General features: G+C 44.1%; 1 protein-coding gene across 1 annotated transcript in view; it reads right to left on the bottom strand.

The window, feature by feature from the left end:
• LOC123729176 (signal-induced proliferation-associated 1-like protein 3) overlaps window positions 1-15,289 on the bottom strand; it is a 99,646-nt gene that overhangs the window by 51,548 nt on the left and 32,809 nt on the right. Inside the window, exon 2 of the mRNA XM_045703378.1 lies at window positions 6,819-6,938. The gene's annotated coding sequence lies outside the window, so the exon portion shown is untranslated. The remainder of the gene's footprint in view (window positions 1-6,818; window positions 6,939-15,289) is intronic.

Genomic DNA, 15,289 nt, shown 5'->3' with positions numbered 1-15,289 from the left:
TCTGTATTTCTTTGTCAATAAATGTGCAAACATTTCAAAAAACAGGTTTTCACTTTGTCATTATGGGGTATAATGTGTAGATTGGTGAGAAACAAATATGTAATCCAAGCCGTAACAAAATGTTGATCTTTCAGTTCCAGGGTCAGTGCCAATAGCATATTTACAAAGTGCAGGGATACTGGAGTGGTAGGGTTAGATATGTATAGGGGTAAAGTGACTATGCATCAGGATATATGATAAACAGAGTAGCAGCAGCGTATATAATAATTGTATGTGTGTGTGCGTGTGTAGACTCAGTATGAATGTGTGTGCGTTGAGTGTGTGAGCAAATTAAGTGTGCATGTGTGTTGGCGTGTCAGTGTGAGTGAGTGAGTGTGTAGAGTGTACATAGAGAGTGTGAATTGACAGCACAACAATAAAATAGAAGGGCCATTGCAGCGCCATGCGATCGAGGGCGGTGCAGTTGCCATACCAAGCAGTGGTTAGGTTTGGTTGGCAGGAGAAAATGCGTAAAAACTAAATGTCATATTTATGTAAAATGGAGAGAGAGAAAAAAAGGTGTCTTAAAATAATTAAGTCCCCGGAGTGTCTGCTATAAAAAAATAAAATAGGTTTGGGCTAAATGACTTAGAATAGATCATCCTAAATTGAGAGAAAAAAAATATATATTTTTCTGACGACATTTTTGCGCTGCTTTGGTGAAAATCTCAACTCTCTCTGCATTGTTCTCCTGCATTATGTAAATTTGTTTACAACACATTTATTGATAATATGTTATGCAGGCTATACCAAAGGAATAGGCCACTTGGCATGGCCCTGCTGCGGGTTACCCGGTAACAGTCAAGTTGAAATAGCCTATACGTAGTCTGTCACATCATGATGTCGTCACCATCGACGATGGCTGTCAATCATCTTCGATATCAGATACTATCGTAATATCGCCCAACCCTACTCTACCCCCTCCTTCTGTCCATTCTCACCCTCCCTCGCTATGTCGTCTTCAGAGAGAAACGAGGATGCACACAACTAGGCTACTTCATACTCAGCTAAGGAAGGGAAGGGTGAATAGAAAATTGAGGAGAGAGGGGGAGAGGACGTAAAGTGAGAGAGAGCGACGAGCTGAGAGACGGGGAGGAGGAAGAGAGCAGGAACGTGTTCGCTGAACCACGAGGACTCGCCTTAATATGACAGTCACAAAGAATCAGGCTTCACCACCGCCCTGTCGCTATAAAAAGCCTCCCTAGACTCCTAATCTACCACTACTTTATTCAGGGTCTTCTCTTCACCGTTCAAACTCTCGCTCTAATGTTTAACTCGCTCTCTTTTTATGTGTCCCTCTACCTCGGCTAATCCATCTCCATTTTATTCAGTCTCTTCGCCCGCTCAAACGCTCTCTCCTCTCTTCCATCGCCTCGTCCCTATCGGTTTCGGTCTCTCTCCACTCAGGCTTATGATCCGTCAATCCCCGTTCTCATTCCATCCCGACATCCGTCTCCAGTAAACGTATGATCCAGGCCATTTCTCAGTCTGACACTGTTTAATGATGTTAGCTGCTGGTACGAGGGAAAGGATGTTTCGTGAGGATCGTAATCCTTGCCACAGAGTTTCTATTCATCATTCTATCATAACATTGAGCGTTACATCTCACAAGGCAGAGAGTGAATGACACTTGTGTACGCTCAGCACAATCCTCTGTGATTCACGTTTGGCATAAAACAGTAGTACACACACATACACACACCATGTACAAAACTCATTCACAGCGGAAAAAAAAGGGGAAATAAATGTCAGCTGAGAATAAGGATGACCTCACAAATGTATCATGTCTTATGTTTTGGGGGAAATAGAGGCGATTCCAAGGGTCCTGTTGCTACGACACAAAGTCTTTCCTTATTCGGCGTGGCGGCCGCGATACGCTATCAGTCCCAATCCCAGATAGGCTCCAGCTGCAGCACCCTGAGAAAGTGCCCTTTATTCAGCTGAACGGCCGTCAGGAGAGAGTGGGAGTTCTGTCATGTCTCTCGGGTGTCCACAACACCGAGCCAAGGCCGACAGACACAGTAGAACTGGGCCAAAACTACTACGCAAAAGCTGGAGGGAGGACAGACAGACTACCACAGCCACACAACTATACGAGACGTGTTTGGCAAACACATCTTGTTATGCCGTGCACCGATACATCTCCAATTCGAACTAAAGGTGCAATGCTATTTGATGTCTTTGCTAGCCTTCACAGTTCCAAAACTGAAAGAGATGAGTCGCCACAGCCCAAAATATGAGGTGCAAGAAAGGTCCTCCAGACAGACACATTGCAACCCAAGGCACAGAGGATGGCACACATGGGTGAAAGGGATGAGTTTAATCCCCAAACAAATGGGAAGAGCTAAATAGAGATAAGTAGGGGAGGCAGAAAATGGCAAGTGCCATAGGAAACATAGGAGCCACAGGAACATGAAGGGCTTTGAGGCCCCCAGGCAGACACAGCGCTGGCCCCAACTACAGAAGACGTAAAGCAGGAATTGAATGCCTTTTAATTACTCCCAGAGCAATTAGTTAGGCCTCTGAAGATGCTTCCACCGCCACCTCCCTCTCGGCGTGCCTGCGCACCGCGCAGCCCTGGCCCACACAACGCAAACTGGAGCTGGTAATTACACATCTCACTCGTCATAATCACAGAGAGAGCAACGAGAGAGCTACAGCTACCAGAGACATGACTGTACACAACGACGCGTGCTCCAGATGGAGAGTGCTGTTGTTAATGTATCGTGACAATGCCAAGTGACCAAGATCAAGAAAAAGTCACTTGTGGAACAGACCGCCTCGCAGGACAATAATGCATTTGAGATAAAGAGGTAGCCTACGCATAGAATTGTGATATAATTAAGCAATAAGGCCCGAGGGGGGAGTGGCATTACATCGGTAACCAGTTTATAATGGCAATAAGGCACCTCTGGGGTTTGTGATATATGACCAATATACCACGGCTAAGGGCTGTATCCAGGCACTCTGCGTTGCGTCGTGCGTATGAGCAGTCCTTAGCCGTGGTATATTGGCCATATAACACACCCACCCAGGCCTTATTGCTTAATTATATAACACGTGGAATACACATTTGGACAGATGTGAGAAACCCATACACAACAGCAGGTGTTTTTAGACACTTTGATCAAAGACACAAAGGCCCACACACAAAATCCATGACCTTACTACTCTTAGGTCTACTCAAATGTAGGCTAAGCTGTACAAAAGACGAGAGTGACAACTTGAGAGGGTGGCAGGCAGTGGTGAGTGACCCGAGGAGGGATCCTACAGTAATATAACATGAATAGTCTAATATTAGCTGTGGTGACGGTAAGATGGCGTAGTCGGTTGTGTCGGGAGCAGATGGTGATACATACTGTATGACTGGCAGACAGCCGGCAGCGACGAGGCGTCACATCACAGCACTGTGGGACAACACACCCTGACAGGACGACAACCCTGCTCCCTGGGACCACAGCTCAGACATACAGGGCTTGGGTCCGTATTCATAAAACGTCTGAGTAGGAGTGCTGACCTATGAACAGTTTTAGGTTTTATTTAATAAATGATGTCGACAAGGGGGACCTGATCCTAGATCAGCATTCCTACTCTGAGACGCTTTATGATTACCAGCCCTGGTATTTATAAACTACAAAAGAGACAGGGCTTGGTGGTCTTCATATACAACCCCCAGGGCCGGGGTAGAACATACATGGAGACGAGAATTAAGTGCCGAAATAAATGTAGCCAAACAGTTTGCCAAAATGTTAGCGTCCTTTATCCTTATTAGGAGACAGAATTGTTGTAACGAGTGAAAACTGTGACCTGATAATGAATAGATGATTAGTGAGTGGTGGAGATGACTAGGACCTTACTGTCGCTTCAGTGTGATTGGGTATCGATGCAGAAAGTTCAGCTCGATTATCCTCTGGTTGTTGAAGGGTTCCTGTGGTGAGTCTGTCTCAAGCTATTCCAGGATGACCCGTCTCTCCGATCTCACTCCACTGGCTTTCCCTGCAACCTGACCACAGCTCCGACTGGAGGGCTGCAACGTTCGAGCTGAAGTGGAGGCTTGGAAAACCTTGCGCACACACTGCAGCCCTTGTTTATCCCCCGTGTCTTGGCGTGTCCTGCAGGTCTGCTGTGCTTCCCTACTGAACCTGGCAGTGACAGGTCTTGTCGGGATCAGGGTCTCTGTGCTGCCTCTCCTGGCCCTGCTGTGACGGTCTCCATTGATTTCCTGTGACATTGTTTTGCACTCTATCCCCGATAACCTCTACTGTCACTGCTGTGGTCTACTCTGTCATTCAGACAGAACGCTAGCCTGGAGGAGAAGCATGGGCAGCGAGCGATACACATACAGCCACGCATGCGTGCCGACAGACACGTGCACTGCGAAAACGCATTTGCATTGCGCGCACATGCATATGAGAAGGGTGCATGGGTGGGGAATGAGGGGCAAACTAGATTATTTCTCCTTCTCCACTTGGTTGCCTGGGATCTGAAGTAGGGTGAAGGGCAGTGGAAGTTTGGGGAGCTGTTGCGACGCGAGGCGGAGATACGGTGAAGGTCTCTAACCATGACATAGACTTACAGAAGTCCTTACATTTATAACATTAGAAGGTAGTAAGGTTTACACATCCGCACACGGCAATGCGACATCTGAACTTCTCCCCTCTCTGAGTGGATGAGATGAACCCTCACCTACACACCATTGATTCAGCTTTCATGAGGCTTACTGTTACAGCTCATTTCTAAAGCGTGACCAGAGGTCGTCATGCTGAGCAGCGGTACTTTCAACCCCAATCAGAATCAGCTATGCAAATAAAGTATTCATCATAACTTCACTAAGACCTTTGCAGCGACTTCAATTTACTACAACTTGAATCTACTGCTGTGGTGCAATCTGGCGCTGGGCCTTTCCCCTGGGGTAGGCAGCCACTTTAGAGAACAGGGGGAACGCTAATAGCAGTCAACTGCATTACTACCTCGAAAAGTCTGTGATGTAGCCTAGTAGGACTACAGTGGATTCAGACACAGTACTGGACTTTGATTCAGACCGCATTAGGAACATTGATCGTTAGTGGAGGGGGGAAATCGATAGTTACATATCATGATATTATTTTTTACAATATATTAATATCGCGCTGGTTGGCTGTACCAAAACTCCAGCATTTTTCCTTCATAGCTTGTTCTCCATCTTCGTTTTAAATAGGGAGCCAATTAGTTTTCAGCACTTTTATTTCCATGACTGATCAACACCCGTTTTCTCATGGCTCTCTCGTGTCCCTCTGCAGCAGACATATGGTGAGCAATATGTTTGGAACATGAAATTGCAATAAAATCACAGTATTGATTTGCAATACATATAGAGTCGTGAGAATCGCAATACATATCGCATCGACAGCTAAGTATCGTGATAATATCGTACCGTGAGGTCCCTAGCGATTCTATATGGATAAATGTCGATCCCTTTCATAAGAGGCAGAGGCAAGATCAGAGAAAAAAACTGGACTTCTCGCAAAAATACCCTCCATTTTCTCCCTGAAATTGTAGAAACAACCGGTTACATTCTGAAATTGTTGCTGCTTGACTGCACTGAGCCACGGACATCCAGGGAAGAAGCAATCCCACAAGGAATTAGCGACTTTTTCAGTCACAATATGCTTTTACCTCATATGACTTCCATGATATGAATAAAATGAAGCCTGGTTTGTTCTAACGTAAGTCTAACACGCTAGCGTAAGCCTAAGAGCACGTTGATGCGAGGAGGATACAGAAATACTTTGGTTTAGCTAGCTAACTAGCTAATGTTACCTAGCTGTGAAGCCTATATTATAATATGAATGATACTGTATGATAAAGTTACTGTACTTTTATTCATATGGGAGGGGTAAACGTTCATTATTGCTATGCTAACGTTACTTGATCATGAAGAATGTTGTTTGCTAGATAGCTAGCTAACGAGTTAGCTGTGTATTTTCAGCTAATTGAATGCGTACATATGAGAAAATAAACCTTTTTTCAGCACGTGCTTGTCAATTGTTGCATTATTCAAGTGTGTAATATGTTTTAGACGAAAAGTTGCTTGGACTGTTAAATAGCTTGGGGCTTACTAGCTAGTTAGTGGCCACCGTGATATTTACGGTCAATTTAATCTGCCGACCAAGAATGAGAACTGAAAAGTAGAAAGCGCTTTCGCTCCTCCGCTCCTCCGCCTCTCCATCGCTCGCAGTGGGAACAGGGCCTATGACACAGTCAGACAACAAACACACCCCTTAACAGCCAGGGGGGTGAACATTGATAACACACTGTTACATAACATAACTGTTATATAACAAAGAGAGGATCGGTGATGCCCCAAGGCTAAGGATGGTCGCACAGAAGACTTTCAGTATCCCAAATGGGTACATGTGCGAACATACACACTTACACCCACATGCAATCTCTCAATGAGAGTAGAACCACATAAAAATGCTGTCAACTTTTAGGCTACAACAAACAGACGCATAGAGGCAGATGCAAATCATTCTAAAGCGTCCCGTGTCGGCTATGCAAATGAACCCCCAAACTCTACAGGTGGGAGGTGGGGCGTTTCACGGAGTATTGAACCGGTCTTTCAAGATGTCATCTGACGGCAATACAACTCTGTAGATCAGGACAAGCACGCAACATACTTTCCATGACATTCCTTCACTTTTACAGCCAACCACTTATCGCCCTGCCGCTGTAGAATAACAGTGTTATTTGATAACGCATTCGTGCGCACACACGTTGCTGTTACTCATTTAGCCTACCACGTCCAGACCTTCAGCAGTGCAAGTGAATCGGGTGTGGTCCGTGCGTGTGTGTTGACTCACAGGTGAGCAGAGGTGGTCAATGAGGCAGGGAAAGTGTCTCGATCACAGCTCTGCTGCCTGGAACACAAGAGGAACAAATGGGAGAAGTTAGAACCACTTGTTCTCTGTTATTAGGTAAATCGGTGAGATAACTACCTCTATTTTTTTTCTCTTTTCTTTTTTTAAAGTTCAAAGGGTGACATTTTGAGTGAAACATCAGAGAGAACCCTAACAAAGGCTCCAGGTATCCAGAGGAAAACTACTGCTTCCACAATTGAGAAGAACGCTTTACTTTAGCAGATTCAGAAGGTTTAATTGTTAACCAGTAATAACATTCCAAGTAGCTGACTGAGCTCTGATAGGGATGGAAAATGTGTGAGGAGGCGTTATGAGTGTGTACAGTCTGGCAGAGTGGGGTGTGTGTGTGTAGCTGCTGTAAGTTCCAGGCTCATCAGGCCAGCAGTGAGTCTATTGTATGTGAGGAGGAATGTGGATGCCAGGGACTCTTGTCTGTCTTACAAACACACACACACACACACACACACACACACACACACACACGTCCTACATCCAAACACTCAGTGGCACACGCCACAGTCTCCTAAATAGACAAACTCACTAGTTCTCTCTACACCATTCATTAATTAGAAACCAAAAGAGCTGACAATTAAGATCTTCTGATCCTCCACAGATAAAACTCCGCTATAAAGCCTCTGTTAATTTACCTCGTCGTGTAGCTACGACACTATACACGTCAGACTTTATACTGAAGTCAAGCGAAACTTTTATTGAACAGATAAATCCTATCAGGCAGCATCCTCTGGCATTTCTCTCCCTCTTTCTGCCTTTCCCTGTCCCTCTTTCTTCCGCCCTCTTAAGGCCTCGACATGATTTAGTTCGAAGTCGGCTCGGCGAACCGAACAAGTGTGTTCGCATACTCCCTTAAAAGACCTTCGCTTGGAAAACCTGAAAAAAAGCGGCGATAATACCAGTATTTTTCAATGAAAGAATGTGCAAGAAAACGAGTCGTCTCTCATTGAATGACAACAAAGACTTAATTGAAGAATCTCTACTGTTGACCAATCACCGACGAAGGGTCGTCGACTTCGGCTACCGACTTCGGCCCGCCTCAATCGTTTGGCGTGTGCGCCCGAACAGCCCGAAAAAACCCTTAACGAAGTCCAAAATTAACAAAATTCTCACAAAATGGCGCCATAATATAAGCACAAACAGTTCCAAACTGTTTCAGCTGGGAAGCATGCGGACGTATTTCTTCCTTCCCTCTCTCTTTCCCCCTTTTCTTCCCGTGTTGCTCGGTTGTGTGCATTTCCCTCACTCGCCCTCTTATCTTGACCTTGATGACTATCCCGCTGTATCCTTGATCCTCCCCGACCCTGCCCCTCTGTACTTCCTGATTTACTCTTCCGTGTGCACCGGAATGTTCTCCTGAACAATACGACAGCAGCAGCAACAGGGTGAGCCAGGTAACTATTACACTCAAAGTGGTAGTGCCAGTGCATGTGAGGTTGGTGTGTGAGTGTGTGTGTTTTTGTCGGTGGAGGTTGTCGGACTGGGGGAAAGCCGAGGGTAGGCTACAGTGTAGTGGGATGAGGAACAGGGTTGATGTAGGCTTACTAAAAAAGGGTGTTGGGTTGCTCAGTAAAAAAGGGTATTCATGAGGGTTGGGTGATCAAATATGGGTGAGGGCTGGGGGAGGACGGGGTGAGGGTTTAACGGTTGGGCAATGTCAACTTTTGTACTCATAAAACACTGTGGTATACATATTGGCTAATCAAAAACATTACAATAAATGGGGGGGGGGAAACAAAACCCTCAAATAACCACCATTCGGCTATACCGTGTAATCACATTCTACAACTGGACAAAAGATCATGTTGTTGAAATGGGCAGAGTCTACTTGGAGGCAAATATTTTCTCATATCCTTCCAGGTGGATGCAGCTTCAGTGTGTGACAGGTGTGCTTCTGTGGCTGTGTAGCGCGTACATGGAGCAAAGAGGAATGGGTGGCGTGTGCGTACACGTTGCAGATCAGACCCTATTTTAGATCTGAGTTGTTCACGTTGTGCCTGCCATCGGTTGAAACATGCTCTTGAATACAGGCTGGGTGTTGTGGTTTGGCTAATAAATGTACAAAAATGGGAATCGAATTTAAAATTGAAACTTTCAAAAACGGTACCACAAAGATGGTTGGAGGTCCACACATCAGAGAACAGGAATATCTTTTGTTTTAAATTATACTGTCAACCCTTCATAGGAAACCTATTGAAATCATAGATAATAGAATAGACAAGACCATTTCAGTTAACGGTGGGTGGACCAGAGGCCATCTTTGTGGTAGTAATTCGCAAAACATTTTTTTATTTAATGGCGTACCGGCTAAATTGCAGTGGTCTGAAGTGATAGAAATAGAATAAATAGAATGGACTTAAAATTGAAATAACACTCTTGAATACATACTCTGTATTCAAGAGTATGTTGTGTCTCAACCGATGGCAGACACCACACAAAAACCTCACATGACATAAAATAGGGTCTATGCCACAACATATACGAATATGCAAAAAAAAAATAAGATTCAGAAATTGTTGGATAAGTTGTTTGTCATTTTTTTGTACATTTATTTCAAGAAATTATAAAATAGTTTAGCAACCCTGTTTTTAAACTATTAAATTCTATCAAACGCAACCGTTTATATCTTTTCCAGTGATGAAGATATGGATGTTTTTTATTTCACCTTTATTTAACCAGATAGGCAAGTTGAGAACAAGTTCTCATTTACAATTGCGACCTGGCCAAGATGAAGCAAAGCAGTTCGACACATACAACAACACAGAGTTACACATGGAGTAAAAACATACAGTCAATAATACAGTAGAAAAACAAGTCTATATAGAATGTAAGCAAATGAGGTGAGATAAGGGAGGTAAAGGCAAAAAAGGCCATGGTGGCAAAGTAAATACAATATAGCAAGTAAAACACTGGAATGGTAGATTTGCAGTGGAGAAAGTAGAAATATAAATAATGGGGCGCAAAGGAGCAAAATAAATAAAATAAATATATACAGTAGGGGAAGACGTAGTTGTATGGGCTAATTTATAGATGGGCTATGTACAGGTGCAGTGATCTGTGAGCTGCTCTGACAGCTGGTGCTTAAAGCTAGTGAGGGAAATAAGTGTTTCCACTTTCAGAGATTTTTGTAGTTCGTTCCAGTCATTGGCAGCAGAGAACTGTAAGGAGAGACGGCCAGCGGAATTGGCTTTGGGGGTGACCAGAGAGATATACCTGCTGGAGCGCGTGCTACAGGTGGGTGCTGCTATGGTGACCAGTGAGCGGAGATAAGGGGGGACTTTACCTAGCAGGGTCTTGCAGATGACCTGGAGCCAGTGGGTTTGGCGACGAGTATGAAGCGAGGGCCAGCCAACGAGAGCGTACAGGTCGCAGTGGTGGGTAGTGTATGGGGCTTTAGTGACAAAGCAGATGGCACTGTGATAGACTGCATCCAGTTTATTGAGTAGGGTATTGGAGGCTATTTTGTAAATGACATCGCCGAAGTCGAGGATCGGTAGTATGGTCAGTTGTACGAGGGTATGTTTGGCAGCATGAGTGAATGATGCCTTGTTGCGAAATAGGAAGCCAATTCTAGATTTAACTTTGGATTGGAGATGTTTGATGCGAGTCTGGAAGGAGAGCTTACAGTCTAACCAGACACCAAGGTATTTGCAGTTGTCCACATATTCTAAGTCAGAACTGTCCAGAGTAGTGATGCTGGACGGGTGGGCAGGTGCAGGCAGCGATCGGTTGAAGAGCATGCATTTAGTTTTACTTGTATTTAAGAGCAGTTGGAGGCCACGGAAGGAGAGTTGTATGGCATTGAAGCTCGCCTGGAGGGTTGTTAACAGTGTCCAAAGAAGGGCCAGAAGTATACAGAATGGTGTCGTCTGCGTAGAGGTGGATCACGGTATGTGTCATGGTATGGCAGGGTATGCAAAGTGGGTCAACTATGAGCACCTTTATCTCCTGAATGTTCTGGTCAAAAAAGTGACTCTGACCACTTCTTCCATGGGCATGTATGGAAAGTTTTGATCAAATCAAAAAGGACGCTGTCAAAAAAAGTGATTGAATTCAAATGGATTTACCCTCCATTAAGTCCAAGTAGCCTAGAGAGGCTAGCTAAGCTAACGTAGCCAGCTAGCTATCTAGCAAGCCTATTGAGTATACATGATGCTGCGCTTTCCCCCCCCCAACTCCATTCAGAATAAACAATAGTCTACCTGTTAGTTGCTCGTCTTTCTCACTTCGCCAACGTTTAATTCTGTCATTTTAATTACATCTTGCGTTGCATTAGTGAGCTCTCACTTCACTTGCTACACATGGAGAGTCTGACTGTAGTGGCGCTCTGATTGGCTGACAAAAACATGTGAAGGCTACCGGTCTTCCGACAGGAGAAACAATATTTTATGAATGGATATTTTGCACTGCTTTGTTGTAATTCTCCGCACAGCCTAATACAGCCGGGACGATACAGTATTGCGAAAAACAATAATAATAATAATAATAATAATAATTAGGGAATAGGCTAATTACTCTGAATTTTCACGTGTGCTGCCCTGCTGTGCGACTCGGTTCATTACAGCGCGGCTCGTCAAGTTAAAACAAGCTAAACCATCGTCTGTCACGTCACGATGTCGTCACCTGCAGCGCTGGTTGTCACTCATCGTCGACACTACCGTAATGTCGCCCAACCCTAGTGAGGTTGATTGCACTGAGATGGGTGATGGGGTCAGACACCACTAAATGTCCTGAGGGGGAGCCCCATTACTGTCTGACAATACAGTGCCAATCAATACCGGTCAATTCAGGTCCGCTTACCCCTTGACGCAGAGCATAACAACACTCTCTTAGTAAAAGTGTGTGTGGGGAGAGACGGTGTGTGTGTGCCTTGAGTGTGTCTCTCGACTAAACTGCTGGAGCGTACAGTATCCAGAGCCAAGAGCCAGTCCTGAATATAGCTCTGAGAGTCAGCATGGATGTACAGCTTAGACCTCCCCTACATCCAAAATAAAATGAATGAGTGAAAACTTTCCAGCCATGGCTAACATTTCAGCCCATAGAGTAGGGTCACTGGTAGGCCTATAACGGTTGAAATGGATAAATGCAACCCCTAGGCCTACCTACCTTCCTATCTAGGAAGGCCATGGGGCTTACAGGTATGTAGGATAATAGCCTAGCCTACATTGCATTATAAGTCAACAAACAAACAAACTAAGACCCTCCATATAGCCTCCTATGCGTGCATGTTTAAATAAGAGAGCAGCTGTATATTTAGTACTGGAGCTATTCTCTGGTTGCAGTGCCTGCCAGACAATGACCATCAAACAGCTTAGAGAAAAGAAAGACGAGCCCAGTGCAGAGGGAGAGAGATTGTGTGCGTGCGTGTGTGTGGCACTGGATCAATCAGGAAATCGAGTGCATGCACTTGACTTATGAGTACGATGACGGGGCTTCTTGGTACCCGTGATCTGTGAAGTGGGTTGTAACTACGCGTGCTAGAGTGTATGCACGAGTGTGACCGAGCGTGTGTACACCCGTCTGTGTGTACTGTGTAATATGAACGTGTGTGTGTGCCTTGCTGTATATGGCTGTACAGTAGGCTCAGTGAACAGGAATATGGTCATTTATTTCCCTGTGTGTTAGAGCTAGAGATCATCATCATCTCATACAGCAGAGCAGGGTAATTAAACATCTCTCTCAGTACACTGAACGCAGTGTGACTGGGCCGGCCTGAATTAGAGACCAGACGCATTTCAAAGAGGACATGCAAATCGTACTTTACATATCATTAGTGGTTGATCCAGCGCTGCTCTGCTCCATGGTGAGCCACAGAGGAGCATGAGCTGGCTGGCTGACTTCCTTCCTCCCGCCTGTCATAGGCATTGTGTTGTGATTTAAATGGATTACTCTAAACTCTGACTGCATTAATATTTCAGAGTGTGAGTGCTACTTAAAAAGTCGTCCCATATTTTTCTTCTTAAACCAGTTTGAAGAGGAGCCGTTCTAGTCAGCTAATGGGTTTGTCAATGCAACTGTAACAGGCTGGTTGCAAAATAAATGTTGAAGTCTATATTATTCAATTATTGCACCACACACTGCTCACGCATGCCAACGAGTGTCTGCATTGCCAAGGGCTAAAATAGAAGTCAGTTCTATTTGTGACGCAGATCGCGCTGCAGGTCCTGCCTCTCCCATCTCCTCATTGGTTTATAGAAGCAGGTACCCACGTGCCATCTCCTCATTGGTTATACCCACGTGGGTGACTGAAAGACGAACTAGGTCGGTGGCGGTAATGCACCTAATTTATGAAAGTTGCCAATCGCAATATAAAGTCAAGAGAAGAAAAGGCCTGGAAGGAGGAGAGACGACTAGAAACGATTCTGTTGACCGTTTTATGTGTGGATTAATTGGTGTAGTAGAGGACCTTGTGCGTTTCAGGTAAAATAACATCTCAGTGTTTATATCCCAGGACAAATTAGCTAGCTAAATAAGACATTAGCTAGCAAGTGCAAGCTAGCTAAATAAGACAAATTAGCTAGCAAGTGCAAAGCTAGCTAGCTAAATTGCCATACATGTTTAATGCTTTTTGACCTGCCCCCAAATTAATATAATTGGTTCAGAGTTTATTTTGATATTTTAACCTGCGTGTGGTGATCGCGTTTGGGGACAAAATACATTTTTGCACGATGGCGCACACGCGCGCAGCCGGTTTGTAAGGGCGTTGTCACATGGTTCTGACCTTTAGTTCGAATCGGTGTTCGTTTCTTTTTTTAATACTGTATTTTGGTTTCACATTGCCAAATTAACTAGAATGCCTAAAACAAATGTGTTTATGCAAGTGATCTGTTTATTGGAGAAAAATGCTCACATTAAATCCATCTTCGATGATCAAGAAGCATAACGCGTGTATCCCCAACTTCATATTACTTCCGCTTTGGTCTTCCAACAACAAGCGGGAGAAAACGGTGCAATAGCGGCTGCCATGTCCCCATCTCCCCTAATCAATAATAACAACTTGGAGATTCTGCATGAAAAGTGCTATATAAAATGAATGTCCTGGCCTTCCCTGTAGCTCAGTTGGTAGAGCATGGTGTTTGCAACACCAGGGTTGTGGGTTCGATTCCCACGGGGGGCCAGCACAAAAAAAATAAACATGTATAAAATGTATGTATTCACTACTGTAAGTCGCTCTGGATAAGAGCGTCTGCTAAATGACTCAAATGCAAATGTCAAATGTAAATGTATTATTATTGTTATTATTCCGCATCGGATGCGCTCAATTACACTGCTCCTCACAGAATGTTTAATAGATATCAGATTATGGTAATGCTCGCAATCAAACAACCGATACTACTGCGTTCTCACCAGCAGCGAACTATACCCCAGCACAAACGGAATCGGACTGAGTTAACCCTTTGACAGTACCACGGTGCGCTGTTTAGTGTGCTGTTCCCGAGCCCCGGATAGTGTTGACACGAACTAAGGGGGAAAACGTGCCAGAGTTAGTGTGAAAACCAATTTTGTGTGAAAGCCCCATGAAACATACGTTTTTGTGTAATCATACCCTGGCTGACTTGGCCTGTACAATGTATTGTGTTTTTTACCCTGTTAGAATGGGTATACTTTTTCAGCCGTTTGATGTCACTGTCATTGTGTTATATGAATTCATTTCTGCTAGGGATAGACACGATTATTCTAATATCTGAATGGACGTTAGTATTCAATTACTTGGGAGAATGCCAAGAGTGTGCAAAGCTGTCATCAAGACAAAGGGTGTCTACTTTGAAGAATCTAAAATATATTTTGATTTGTTGAGCAATTTTTTGGTTACTACATGTTTCCATATGTGTTATTTCATAGTTTGGTGTCTTCACTATTATTCTACAACGTAAAAAAGAAAGAAAAACCCTTGAATGAATAGGTGTGTTCAAACATCTGACTGGTACTGTATATAACAGGACTAACTTAACAATGAAAAGGCTTTGTTACACAGCCTACAAGAACAACCATAACATTCAACATTTTAATAAAACAAGTTGACAGTTTTTATTAGTGCGCCTCATAAAAAGAAGCACTGGTAGCCTACACATACGGTATACTGAAACTTCGGTACTTTTCCCCCGATAAAAATTGTAGTATCGAGCAGTTTTTTTTTTCTTCCTGTTACATTCGGTACTTCTGTCAAATGTGTCTCACCTGATTATGAGAATTATGTCTGAGAATCAGCGCAGCTCCTTTATAGGGCAAAGAGCAAGTGCCTTATTGCTGTGCTGCATCATTAGCTCCCCACTCATGCTGCACAGAAGTTAACACACTTGACTAATGAAGAAATGTTGAAACTGTTCGCCAAACAACGT

The sequence above is a fragment of the Salmo salar genome, chromosome ssa20, assembly GCF_905237065.1.
Source record: "Salmo salar chromosome ssa20, Ssal_v3.1, whole genome shotgun sequence".
Lineage (NCBI taxonomy): Eukaryota > Metazoa > Chordata > Actinopteri > Salmoniformes > Salmonidae > Salmo > Salmo salar.
The sequence above is the reverse complement of the archived record's forward strand: the minus strand, read 5'-3'. Positions and strand labels throughout refer to the sequence as shown.